Here is a 13,167-nt window from a genome sequence, read left to right on the forward strand (position 1 = left end):
GAATGTCAGGACACATTTGGAGAAACAGTAAGTACAGCTGGAAAAAGGCTTGGGTTGGGGGAAGGACTAGCTTGAACTCCAGGCTAAAGATTTAAATTGGAGACACAATTAAACCACAGAAGCCAGAGTAGCCAACTGGAGCAGGGAGAGTGGGAGCCAGGAGATGGTGGTGGGGATGATGCAGGCCTCAATTCGAATGACGGCGGTGACAGTGGGCAGGAGGGTACAGATTTGAGAAAAATGTTCAGGAAGAATCTGCGGGGCTTCCCCACTGAGCTGGGGACCTGAGGAGGAGGAAGGAGCACAACCACCTGAAATTTTCCAGCCTGGGCACCTGTATCACTGTGGTGCCTGCCAAACGCAGGGAGGAGACACTGGTTGGGGAGGAAGGTGCTGAACAAGGTGCTAGTGGGGTTCCAGGTGGAAATGACCTACTTTTGATTAGTCTCAAATTGTTGGACCTACCCCTGGCATGGTGACTTGGGAGAGTGTGTAGACACTGGCTTTCCCAGTTGTCGCTGCACGGAGCCTGCTTCCCTGGACAGGGCCCCATGGCTTCCTGCACATGCTGGTGGTCAGGCTGGGGTCCTGGAAGGATGCCTGGTGCCCACAGAGGTTTTCCTGGCCAGGCTCAGCCCAGCGACGACAGCATCATACTGGGATTTGGAAAGCAGGACGTAGCTGCTGGGCTAGGTGCTTCAGGGAATGCAGGGATGAAGGCAGCAATTCCTTGTCCTTGAGAGGAATTCGTGCTGCAGGGGAGGACACAGGCTGTGAGGGAAAACAGTGAAGGGAGGTCAGAGGGTGGAAGTACTGGCTGATTGCAGAGCCAGGCACCCTCAAGGTTCTGGTCCGATGTCATTTCATCATGAAACCTCCCTGAATCCTCCCCCTGCAGGGCTGGATGTTGGTCTTCGGGCCTCCCTTAGCACCCCATGGCCCTTATCACAGGGTGTAGAAATTGTTTGTGTGGTTGTTTGTGTCCGTCAGGGCCTGTAGGTTCCTTGGGGACAGAGATTTGTCTTGGTGTATTGTGTCATCTGAGCAGAATACGGAGGATGTTGGCAGGGAGTGTAAATCGCTGGTCAACACAGGCTGCTGGGGACAGCGGCTCTGGCTCGGAGCCACGTGCCCTTCGCTTAAGAACCCGCTGGGACACCTGAGGATGGACTGCAGGGAAAGCCCCCACAGCCCAGCTCAGCTTGAGTGTGCCCACCTTCTCTTTGTGAAAAATCTGATTTAATATCTGTCACCTATTCTAGCAAATATGAGTTAAAGCCCTTCGTGTTTTAAAACACATTCATGCTTCTCAGCTTCATCTGTTCTTAAAAGTTAACGGTAGATGTGTCATCAAGGTCTATTAATGACAGAAAAACTTCCGGTATGAGACAGCTGTCCATCAACTTGACGCAACCCATGGTAACATTGTTTTTTCCTTGTGAATATTTAATGGTAGCAGCTGTGGTGAAGTCGAAAGAGGATTAGAAAAATGAGGTTTGAATTCAGGCTTTCCCACTGATTAGCTTTGAGACCTAGGGCAAGTCACTTCACCTCTCTGAAGCCGTTCATTTTCAAAGTGAGGATAACAATAACCAATATTTGGGAAACTCATTACATTTTATAGATCGTTCTGGTATATTCATTCAGAAAGTTATTGAGTGCCAACTTTATGCCTGACACTGTCTAGATGCTGTGGAAACAGAAATAAAGACATTGTCTCTGCCTTCGGGAATCCCAGTCTAGCAGGGCAGGCAGACAAAACAACACGTAAAGGTGAACAGCGTCATGGCCGAGGTGCCCTTGGTTGTTGCTGGAGAGCAGAGCAGAGAGGAGAGGTGGGGGAGATAGGGGAGGCTTCTTGCAGGGGAGGCCACTCGAGGCTAATCTGGAGGTGGAGTCTGAGCTACCCAGGTGAGGAAGGTGGGGGAGGGAGGGAGTAAGGAAGGGACACCTGGAGAAATAATAGGTAATCTGGAGGGTTCGGTGGTTATAAGCGTGTGTGTTTGGAGGTTGCGGGAGATCAGGACATGGGATCCCTGAAGGGCCAGGTCACAAACAGCCTCCAGTGCTGAGGGAAGAAACTTGAACTTTATTTGGAATACTGTAAGGAATGCTGAAAGTTCAATACTTATGTATGTCTGATGACAAAAGTGATCTGTATCCTTTGATAGAAAAATGGAAAATACAGAAATATAAAGAAAAAGAGGAGCATCCAGAGGTAACCATTGATCACGTTTTGGAAAATACACTCGATGAAGGTATGTGGACATGTCTGTTAAGCCCTGGCTACTTAAAGTGTGGCCCATGGATCAGCAGCTGGGGCGGCCCTGGGAAGCTCGTTAGAAAGGCAGAAACTCGGGCTGTGCCCCAGGCCCGGGGAATCAGAACCTGCAGCAGGAGTGGGGCAAAGATGCATGGCAGTGTGTTCGCAAGTGTTTCTTGGTGGTGCAGGAGTTCAGAGGAGAGGGAGAGCCATGCTGATCGGAATGGGTGTGGGCTTTTGGCAGACGTGAGAACTGAGGTAAAGTCCGTAGGATTTGTGGGACTAGTCCACACAGAGAGGAGAGGAACGATGCATGGCGTGGCAGTGAAGATAGGGTTTTGGAAAGTAGTAGGGTTCTCTGGAGAAACAGAAGCAAGAGGGGGTTTGTTGTAGAAACCTGCTCAAGAGGGGATGGAGGCCGAGCAGTCCCACTACCTGCTGTCTGCTAGCTGGGGAGCCAGGAGAGCTGGTGGTATAATTCAGTGCAAGTCCAAAGGCCTGAGCATCTGGAGGGCTGATGATGTAAGCCCCATCTGAATCTGAAAGCTCAAGAAGCAGGTGTCGGTGTCCAAGGGCAGGAGACGATGGGGGTTTTGGTTCAAACAGAAAGAGGACAAATTCTCCCGTCCTCTGCCTTTTTGTTCTATTTGGGATCGCAACAGATTAGATGATGCTGACCCCACAGTGGGAAGGACCATTTGCTTTACTCAGTCTATCAATTCTAATGCTAATCTCTTCTGAAAATACACTCACTGACACCCAGAAATCATGTATTACCAGCTTTCTGAGTACCCCTTTCCCAAGTCAAGTTGACGCATAGTATTAACCATCACCTGGAGTCAGGCCAACCTGGCCTTGTCTCTTCACTATTTGCTGTGAGACTTGGGAAAAGTTCTGATGCTCTCTGTACCTTAGTTTCCACCTCTGTAAAATAGGCGTTAATAATTGAGCTTATAGGATTATTAAAGGAATAGAATAGATAATGTATGTAAAACTTAGTGGACGGCATGTAATAAGTGCTCCATAAGTTACTAGCTATCACCATTAGTACTGCCGACATCAACAGTGAGGTACAACACTTAGGACATAGAAGACTCTCGATAAATTTACGTTGAATTATGTCAAATTGGAATTCCATGTGAAGGGAGAAATGTCAAAGGTGCAGAGGCAGTGGAGGTCCAGCCAGGTTGAGGAGCTTGTTCTTGTTAGGATGTGAAAGTATAGACCAGCATGGAGTTCTGGCTGAAGCATTACTGGTTAGACTTTCACCAATGGGAGAGATTATAGGGACATAAGAGGAGACGGTCAAAGACGGAGTCTGGCAATGACCACAGTTAAGGCACAGGGAGAAGAGCCGGCAAGGGAAACGAAGAGTGAGAGGCATTACTAGAAGTAAGAAGGGGGTCCTTGAAGAAAGGTCTGGTGCAGGAAATGTACAAGATGAGCCAGGAACACCTTAGACCAGAAAGCAAGGATGTTATCAAAGACTACCGGAGGCATGTCAAAAGGGACCCAACTCAAAGGAGCTCCCATGGGCTAAACAGGGAATAATATGAACATCAAGAACATAACTGAAACACACTAAATATGCTTAAATCCATGAGTTAATAATGAAACTAAATAACAAAATGATCTCATTGCTCACTTTTAGAGAATGCTGGGTAATGATTCTGCAACCAACTATAATGTGTGGGTTTTTTTCTCCCATACCACCAAGGAATTCTCTGACACTAGCTGGGTGTGATACAATTTAGCTGAATTCTGACCCTGTCTCCTTGGAGGTGGCACGGGACCCACAGGTTAATGGCTCAGTCCTACAAGACTGCCCATCCCCCAACTTCAGAGCCAATTGTAAGTCCAGGGGGCCACCTGTGCTTCTGGTCAACTGGCTGGAGATCGGAAGTTCCAACAGCCCCCTCCCCAGGTTCAATTAATTTGCTAGAGTGGCTCACAAAGCTCAGAGGAACATTTTACTTACTAGGTTATTGGTTTATTATAAAAGGTACACGTAAATCAGGAACAGCCAGATGGCAGAGACGCATCCAGCAAAGTATGTGAGAAGAGGCTCAGAGCTTCCATGCTCTCTGGGAGGGTCACTTTCCCTGCATCTGCATGTGTTCAGTCAGCAACCCAGAAGCTCTCTGAACTCTGTCTTTCTGGGGTTTTGTGGAGGTTTCACTCCGTAGGCATGATTGATGAACTCATTGGCCATTGGTGACTGGACTCAATCTGTAGCCCCTGTCCCATCCCTGGAGGTCAGGGGTCTGGACTGAAAGTTCCAGTTGGTCAGTCACACGGTTGGTTCCCCTGGTAACCAGCCCCATCCTCAGGAGCTTTCCAAAATTCTCCTCAGTTCCGCAACAGAAGACTAATTCCAAGAGTTTAAGGAGCTCTGTGCCAGAAATAGGGACAAAGACCAAATACATATCTCTCATTGTAAATCACAGTATCACACTTGGGAACCAACTGCTACTTTGAGAACTGGTAAATAAAGGGGAAGAATCCAGATTTACCCTGCTGTTCCTATGTAAACTGTTCTTTAGGATAACCAAATAGTTGATGAAGAGTTTCTCTTTTTAAAAGCATCATAACTAAAAATGAATAGAATAAAACTATTTTGATTTTGCAACTCCTAGTGAAATAATAGGTTGGGATAATGAGCATCAGTGAACATTAGTGACCTCACAAAGGAGAAGCAAATAGATGCTCTGAGAATCCTGATGAAAGCACACATCGGCTCTGAAGTATTCTTAGCCAAAAACTCGCACCTGAGTCTGATCAAGCTTCAGATCTAATTCTAATTTTTAGAAAGTATAGAAGAAGAGGAACGCATTAAACATGAACACAGGACTATATTAGCAAAAGACTATGAGAAATCTTACAAGACAACTGAACTTGTTTCTTCAATAAATAAATAGCAAGGGACAGGGAGGAAAAAGGAGAGAGAGACTGCAGAGTAAGAGAGCTGTAAGATACGTATCAATCACTTGCACTAAGGGGAACTTATTTTATTCTAATTCGTGCAAACAAAGAAAATACCTTCATGAGATGGTTGGGGGACATTTGAACATTATATTAAGGAATTCTTGTTACTTTTTTATGTATATATTGATTATATATATATGTAAAGATTTTATTTATTTATTTGGGAGAGAGTGAGCTAGAGAGAGAGAGTGAGAGAGCGCGCACAAACTGGGGTGGTGGGGGGAGGCAGAGGGAGAGAGAGCAGCTGACTCCCCGCAGAGCAGAGAGCCAGATGTGGGGCTTGATCGCAGGACCCTGGGATCAGGATCCGAGCCGAAGGCAGACACTTAACTGACTGACCCACCCAGGCGCCCCACCTAGCATTCTCTTTTTAAGGGCACTCTCACGCTCATTATTGCCCTCCAGTCTTACCACGACACCGTAGGAAGATAGGGTAGGTGGTGTCTTCTCTGCTTTCCCACTAAAGAGGGAGAGACTTGGAGAACTTGCTCAAGGTCACACAGTTGTCTGAGACCAGGGGAAGCAGACCCGTGGTGCGGGCAGAACCCAGGGAGGGGCTGTTTTCCAGGGACATGGAAGCAGTCACCAGTGTCCAACAGTGCTGCGAGCAGAGGACTGGAAAGGTGTAGAGGCTGCTCCTGGATTTGCTAATACAGTAAGGACTTGTCTGACCCTGGGGGAAGCGATTTGAGCCATAGGGAGCAGAAAGCAGCCAGATGGCGAGGGGTTAAGTTTAGTGGGGGAACGGGGTGCAGGTGATTTACCACTTAGGAAGCAACCCCTGCAGCCTGGTTGTTCTTAATTTACACCTTCCCCGACTTTCATATGTGGTTTTCTTCGTCTGCCAAAGTTCATCTCCTGTGGACTGGACCTGCAACGTTCCTATGTCGTTGTCTTTGTTTTGCATTCCTACCAGAAGCCCTGGTGACTCTGCAGATCACGGTTAATGGTAGTGTTGACACTGAGCTGCTCTGGGCTTAAAATACGAATCTGGTAACAGGAACACTGCTCTCTGGGAAGGTCAAGTTCTCAGCCGAGAGAGGTGGGGCTCGGGCTCCAGATTACCATTGTTTCACGGCCTGTGCTCACAGGGGGCTCAGAGCACTCAGAACGCATTTCCCAGCCAGTGCAGACTTGTCTTTCCCTCCCAGAGTTTTCTTTCTTGACTGCAGTTTTGTGGGAATGCTTTCAGCAGTAGCTGGGGGAGATTTAAGAGATTACAGAGGGCAGAGAAACAAAGCATGAATTATCGCGATCCCAGCACAGGTGTGTCCTCACTGCATTTCTGACTGAATTCCCAGCACACCTGTCACCAGGTTCACGGGCAGTACAATAGGGTCCTTGTGAGGTAGGTGAGGCGGCGAGGCACCAAGGTCGTCTTGAGGTGCAGCTAAGGGGGAAAGTGTCTCTCCCCCCAAACTGGAGCGGGGCCATGAATTGTTGTGGAATGCCCAGTCTGACCATCTTTATATATTTGCATGACTATATATTTCATTTATAGAAGTTCACTTTGGTTCTGTTTTTCCCTTTATGTATTTCTGTTTCTGTTTTATGTGTCCTATTTCTTGCTTTGTTAATTTTTTTTAAGTAGGCTCCACGCCCAGTGTGGAAAAAAAGCTTGAACTCTTGACCCTGAGATCCTGAGATCGAGACCAGAGCTGAAATCAAAAGGCGAACACTTAACTGGCTGAGCCACCCAGGCACCCCTATTTATTTGAACATTTTAAACATACTCATGTTAACGTCCTGTCCAGATTGCTCGCTCTTTCTCATTACTCAGGTGCAAAGTCTCTCTCCTCTGTTGCATAAGCTAATGGTCGCTCGTGTGCAATGTAATGTTTGTCCGTAAGCCCATTTTAGCAGGATTTATCTTCTGTAGAAATTCTCCAAATGGCTGGGCTGTCGTCATGAGGTGGTTCGTAGTTGTCTAGGATTTTATGGTGCTTATTGCTCTGGAGCGCTTTTTAGTCTCAGCCTGGGGATTTGGTACCAGGGAGCAGTGTGGGTTTGAGCCCCACGGCTTCAGGAAGCACAGGTGTGGTGCTCTGATTTCTCTCTCGTAAGAGACCCCAGGGTTCATTCTGAGTGCAGTCCAGGATGGTAGGCTGTTTTCCAGACTCCACAGGGACGGTGCAACTCTTCAGTACTTGTCTCCCTTAGCTAAGGGCTCAGTTCCTGTTCTCCACCGCAGCCCTGGGTCACATGGCCTCAGCTCTGGTGTACAGTTATCGCTCTGCGTTCCCGCTTTGCTTTCGGCACCTGGCTATTTCTCCTTCTTTCATTTTTTTTTTAATGTTTTTTATTATATTATGTTAGTCACCATATAGCACATCCCTGGTTTTTGATGTAAAGTTTGATGATTCATTAGTTGCGTATAACACCCAGTGTACCATGCAATACGTGCCCTCCTTACTACCCATCACCAGGCTATCACATTCCCCCAACCCTCTCCCCTCTGAAGCCCTCAGTGTGTTTCTCAGAGTCCATAGTCTCTCATGCTTCATTCCCCCTTCTCATTACCCCCCTTTTCTTTATCCCTTTCTTCCCCTACCGATCTTCCTAGTTCTTATGTTCCATAGATGAGAGAAATCAAATGATAATTGTCTTTCTCTGCTTGACTTATTTCACTTAGCATTATCTCCTCCAGTGCCGTCCATGTTGCAGCAAATGTTGAGAAATCGTTCTTTTTGATAGCTGAGTAATATTCCATTGTATATATGGACCACATCTTATTAATCCAGTCATCTCTTTTTTTTTTTTTTAAAGATTTTATTTTATTTATTCGACAGAGATAGAGACAGCCAGTGAGAGAGGGAACACAAGCAGGAGGAGTGGGAGAGGAAGAAGCAGGCTCATAGCGGAAGAGCCTGATGTGGGGCTCGATCCCATAACGCCGGGATCACGCCCTGAGCCGAAGGCAGACGCTCAACCACTGTGCCACCCAGGCGCCCCAATCCAGTCATCTCTTGAAGGGCATCTCGGTTCCTTCCACGATTTAGCTATTGTGGACAGAGCTGCTATGAACATTGGGGTGCATATGGCCCTTCTCTTCACTACGTCTGTATCTTTGGGGTAAATACCCAGTAGTGCAATGGCTGGATCATAGGGTAGCTCAATTTTTAACTTTTTAAGGGACCTCCACACTGTTTTCCAGAGTGGCTATACCAACTTGCATTCCCACCAACAATGTAGGAGGGATCCCCTTTCTCCACATCCTCTCCAGCAATTGTTGTTTCTTGCCTTGTCTATTTTTGCCATTCTAACTGGTATAAGGTGGTATCTTAGTGTGGTTTTGATTTGAATTTCCCTGATGGCTAATGATTTTGAACATTTTTTCATGTGTCTGTTAACCATTTGTATGTCATCATTGGAAAAGTGTCTGTTCATATCTTCTGCCCATTTTATGATTTGTTTGTTTCTCGTGTATTGAGTTTGAGAAGTTCTTTGTAGATCTTGGATACCAGTCTTTTATCTGTAGTATCATTTGCAAATATATTCTCCCATTCCGTGGGCTGCCTCTTAATTTTTTTGACGGTTTCCTTGGCTGTGCAGAAGCTTTTTATCTTGATGAAGTCCCATAAGTTCATTTTATCTTTTGTTTCTCTTGCCTTTGGAGATGTGTCATGAAAAAGGTTGCTTTGGCTGATGTCATAGAGGTTGCTGCCTATGTTCTCCTCTAGGATTTTGATGGATTCCTGTCTCACATCAAGGTCTTTCATCCATTGGGAGTTTATCTGTGTGTATGGTGTGAGAGAGTGGTCAAGGTTCATTCTTTTGCATGTAGCTGTCCAATTTTCCCAGCACCATTTATTGAAGAGACTGTCTTTTTTCCACCGAATGTTTTTTCCTGCTTTATCAAAGATTAGTTGCCCACAGAGTCGAGGGTCCATTTCTGAGTTCTCTATTTGTTCCATTGGTCTATGTGTCTGTTTTTGTGCCAGTACCATGCTGTCTTTGTGATCACAGCTTTGTAGTACAGTTCGAAATCCGGCATTGTGATGCCCCCAGCTTTGTTTTTCCTTTTCAACAGTTCCTTGGCGATTCGGGGCCTTTTCTGGTTCCATACAAATTTAAGGACTATTTGTTCCAGTTCTTTGAAAAATGTCATTGGTATTTTGATCGGGATAGCATTGAAAGTGTAGATTGTTCTGGGTAGCATGGACATTTTAACTATGTTAATTCTTCCGGTCCATGAGCATGGAATATTTTTCCATCTTTTTGTGTCTTCCTCGATGTCTTTCAAGAGTGACTTGTAGTTTCTAGAATATAGGTCCTTTACGTCTCTGGTTAAGTTAATTCCAAGGTAACGTATGGTTTTTGGTGCTATTGTAAATGGGATGGATTCCCTGATTTCTCTTTCTTCAGTCTCATTATTTGTGTCTAGAAATGCAACTGATTTCTGAGCATTGATTATGTATCCCGCCACATTACTGAATTGCTCTATAACTTCTAATAGTTTGGGAGTGGATTCTTTTGGGTTTTCCATATAGAGTATCATGTCATCTGCGAAAAGAGACATTTTGACTTCTTCTCTGCCGATTTGGATACCTTTTATCCCTTTTTGTTGTCTGATTCCTGTTACAAGGGCTTCTAGTACTATGTTGAATAATAGTGGCGAGAGTGGGCATCCTTGTCGTGTTCCTGATCTTAATGGAAAGGCTTCCAGCTTTTCCCCATTGAGAATAATATTTGCTGTAGGCTTTTCATAGATGGTTTTTATGAAATTGAGGAATGTACCCTCTCCCACACTCTGAAGTGTTTTAATCAGGAAAGGATGATGTATTTTGTCAAATGCTTTTTCTGCATCTATTGAGAGGATCATATGATTTTTGAATTTTTCTTTCTAGATAAAATCTAAGACACTGATATATTTGCGAATGTTGAACCACCCTTGCATCCCAGGGATGAATCCCACTTGGTCATGATGGATAATCCTTTTAGTGTACTGTTGGATTCTATTAGCCAGGATCTTGTTGAGAATTTTGACATCCATATTCATTAGGGAAATTGGTCTGTAATTCTCCTTTTTGATGGGGTCTTTGCCTGGTTTGGGGATCAAGGTAATATTGGCCTCATAGAATGAGTTTGGTAGCTTTCCTTCTGTTTCTATTTTTTGAAATAGCTTTAGGAGAATAGGTATTATTTCTTCTTTGAATGTTTTGTAGAATTCCCCAGGAAAACCATCCGGTCCTGGAGTTTTGTTTTTTGGAAGGTTTTTTATCACTGTTTCAATCTCTTTATAATTAATTGGCCTGTTTAAAAAAATCAATTTCTTCCTGTTTCAGCTTGGTAGTTTATAGGTTTCCAGGAAGTTCTCCATTTCTTCCAGGTTGCTTAATTTATTGGCATAAAGCTGTTGATAAAAGTTTCTAATAATCCTTCCTGTTTCATTGGTGTTGGTTGTGACCTCTCCCTTTTCATTCATAATTTTATTAATTTGGGTCCTTTCTCTATTCTTTTAGATAAGTCTTGCCAGTGGTCTGTCAATTTTATTTATTCTTTCAAAGAACCAGCTTCTAGATCTGTTGATCTGCTCTATTGTGCTCCTGGTTTCTAATTCATTGATTTCTGCTCTAATCTTGATCAACTGCTTTTTCGTGCATGGATTAGGCCTGTCCTTCTGTTGCTGTTCCAGCTTCTTGAGGTAAGAATATAAACTGCATTTTAGATTTTTCTATTCTTTTGAGTGAGGCTTGGATGGCTATGTATTTCCCCCTTAGGACTGCCTTTGCAGTGTCCCATAGGTTTTGGACCGTTGTGTTTTCATTCTCGTTGGTCTCCATAAATTGTTTAAATTGATTTTTGATTTCCTGGTTTATCGAATCATTCTTGAGCAGGATGGTTCTTAGTCTCCACGTGTTTGAGTTTCTTCCAAATTTTTCCTTGTGGTTGAGTTCCAATTTCAAAGCATTGTGGTCTGAGAATATGCAGGGAATAATTTCAGTCTTTTGGTATCGGTTGAGACCTGTTTTGTGTCCCAGAACATGGTCTATTCTTGAGAATGTTCCATGGGCATTAGAATAGAATGAGTATTCTTTGGTTCTGGGGTGTAGTCTATATATATCTATGAGGTCCAACTCGTTGAGTATGGCATTCAAAGCTATTGTTTCTATGTTGGTTTTCTGCTCCGGTGCTCTGTCTATTGCTGATAGTGGAGTGTTGAGGTCCCCTACTATTAACGTATTTTTATCTGTATGTCTCTTTATTCTGGTTAAGAGTTGGCTTGTGTATCTTGCTGCTCCCCTGTTGGGGCATATATATTTATAATTGTCATATCCACTTGTTGGATACATCCTTTAAGAATAATATAGTGCCGGGGCGCCTGGGTGGCACAGCGGTTAAGCGTCTGCCTTCGGCTCAGGGCGTGATCCCGGCGTTATGGGATCAAGCCCCACGTCAGGCTCTTCTGCTGTGAGCCTGCTTCTTCCTCTCCCACTCCCACTGCTGTGTTCCCTCTCTCGCTGGCTGTCTCTATCTCTGTCAAATAAATAAATAAAATCTTTAAAAAAAAAAAAGAATAATATAGTGCCCTTCTGTGTCTCTAACTATAGTCTTTAGTTTAAAATCCAATCTGTCTGATATGAGAATTGCTACCCCAGCTATCTTTTGAGGTCCATTGGCGTGAAAGATGGTATTCCATCCCTTTATTTTCAGTCTGAATGTATCTTTAGGTTCAAAATGAGTCTCTTGTAGACAGCAAATGGATGGGTCATGTCTTTTTATCCAATCTGCAACCCTGTGGCTTTTTATGGGAGCATTTAGGCCATTTACATTGAGACAGATTATTGAGAGATATGATTTTAATGATGCCATGTTGCCAGTAAAGTCTTTGTTTCTATAGATTGTGACTTTCTGTTCTGTATCACTCTTGGGGCCTTTTTACCTTTATAGAACCCCCCTTAATATCTCCTGTAGGGCTGGTTTCGTGGTTATGAAATTGATCAATGAGTGGCGATTCTGGAAGTTCTTTTTTTCTCCATCAAGTCTAAATGACAGCCTTGCTGGATAAAGGATCCTTGGCTGCATGTTATTCTCTGAAAGAGCTTTAAAAATCCCCCCCCAACACTTTCTCTCATTCCAGGTCTGTGTAGACAGGTCTGATAGCTTTGCCTTGGTATGTGAGAAATTTCTTTGCCCTGGCCGCTTTCAATACTGTATCCTTGGATCTAGTATTTGCGAATTGCACTATGACGTGATGTGGCGTAGGTTTGTCGTGGTCGAGCTTGGGAGGGGTCCTCTCTGCCTTTGGACACAAATGTTTGTTTCCCTTGCTAGATTAGGGAAGTTTTCAGCTACAATTTGTTCAAATATCTCTTCTAGACCTCTGTTTTTCTCCACCCCCTCGGGGATGCCAATGATTCTGACATTGGAACATTTCATTGAGTCAGTAATCTCCCGTAACCTACATTCTTGAGATTGGATTTTTTTGAGCCAAGTTTCTGTCTTAGCTTTCTCTTCTACTGACCCATCCTCCAATTAGCCAATACGTTCTTCTGCCTCATTCACCCTGGCCGTCAGAGCCTCTAGTTTTGACTGGATTTGGCTCATAGAATTTTTAATTTCTGCCAGATTCGCTGTCATTTCTGCCCTTAGAGATTCTATATTCTCATTAACATTTTCGTTAATACTTTTTTCAAGTCTACACATCATCTTGACCATTGTTACTCTGAATTCCATTTCTGATAATTTGGTTATATCCATATCCATTAGTTCTGTGGCAGAGGCCACAGACTCATTGTCTTTTCTTTGCTGGGGGGGATTTCTCCTTTTCGTCATTCTGAGTAGGAGAGGTTGCGGGGTTGTCCAGAGCCCAAATTATTGACCAGGACCCAGGCAGTGTGCACTTGTTTTATAGGGACCTTAGGGATGTGGACTTCTTGATTTTTCAGCCTGCCTTCTGGGGGAGGGGACTGCCGCGC

This window comes from Ursus americanus, chromosome 12 (genome assembly GCF_024610735.1).
Source record: "Ursus americanus isolate L20-20 chromosome 12, mUrsAme1.1.p, whole genome shotgun sequence".
Lineage (NCBI taxonomy): Eukaryota > Metazoa > Chordata > Mammalia > Carnivora > Ursidae > Ursus > Ursus americanus.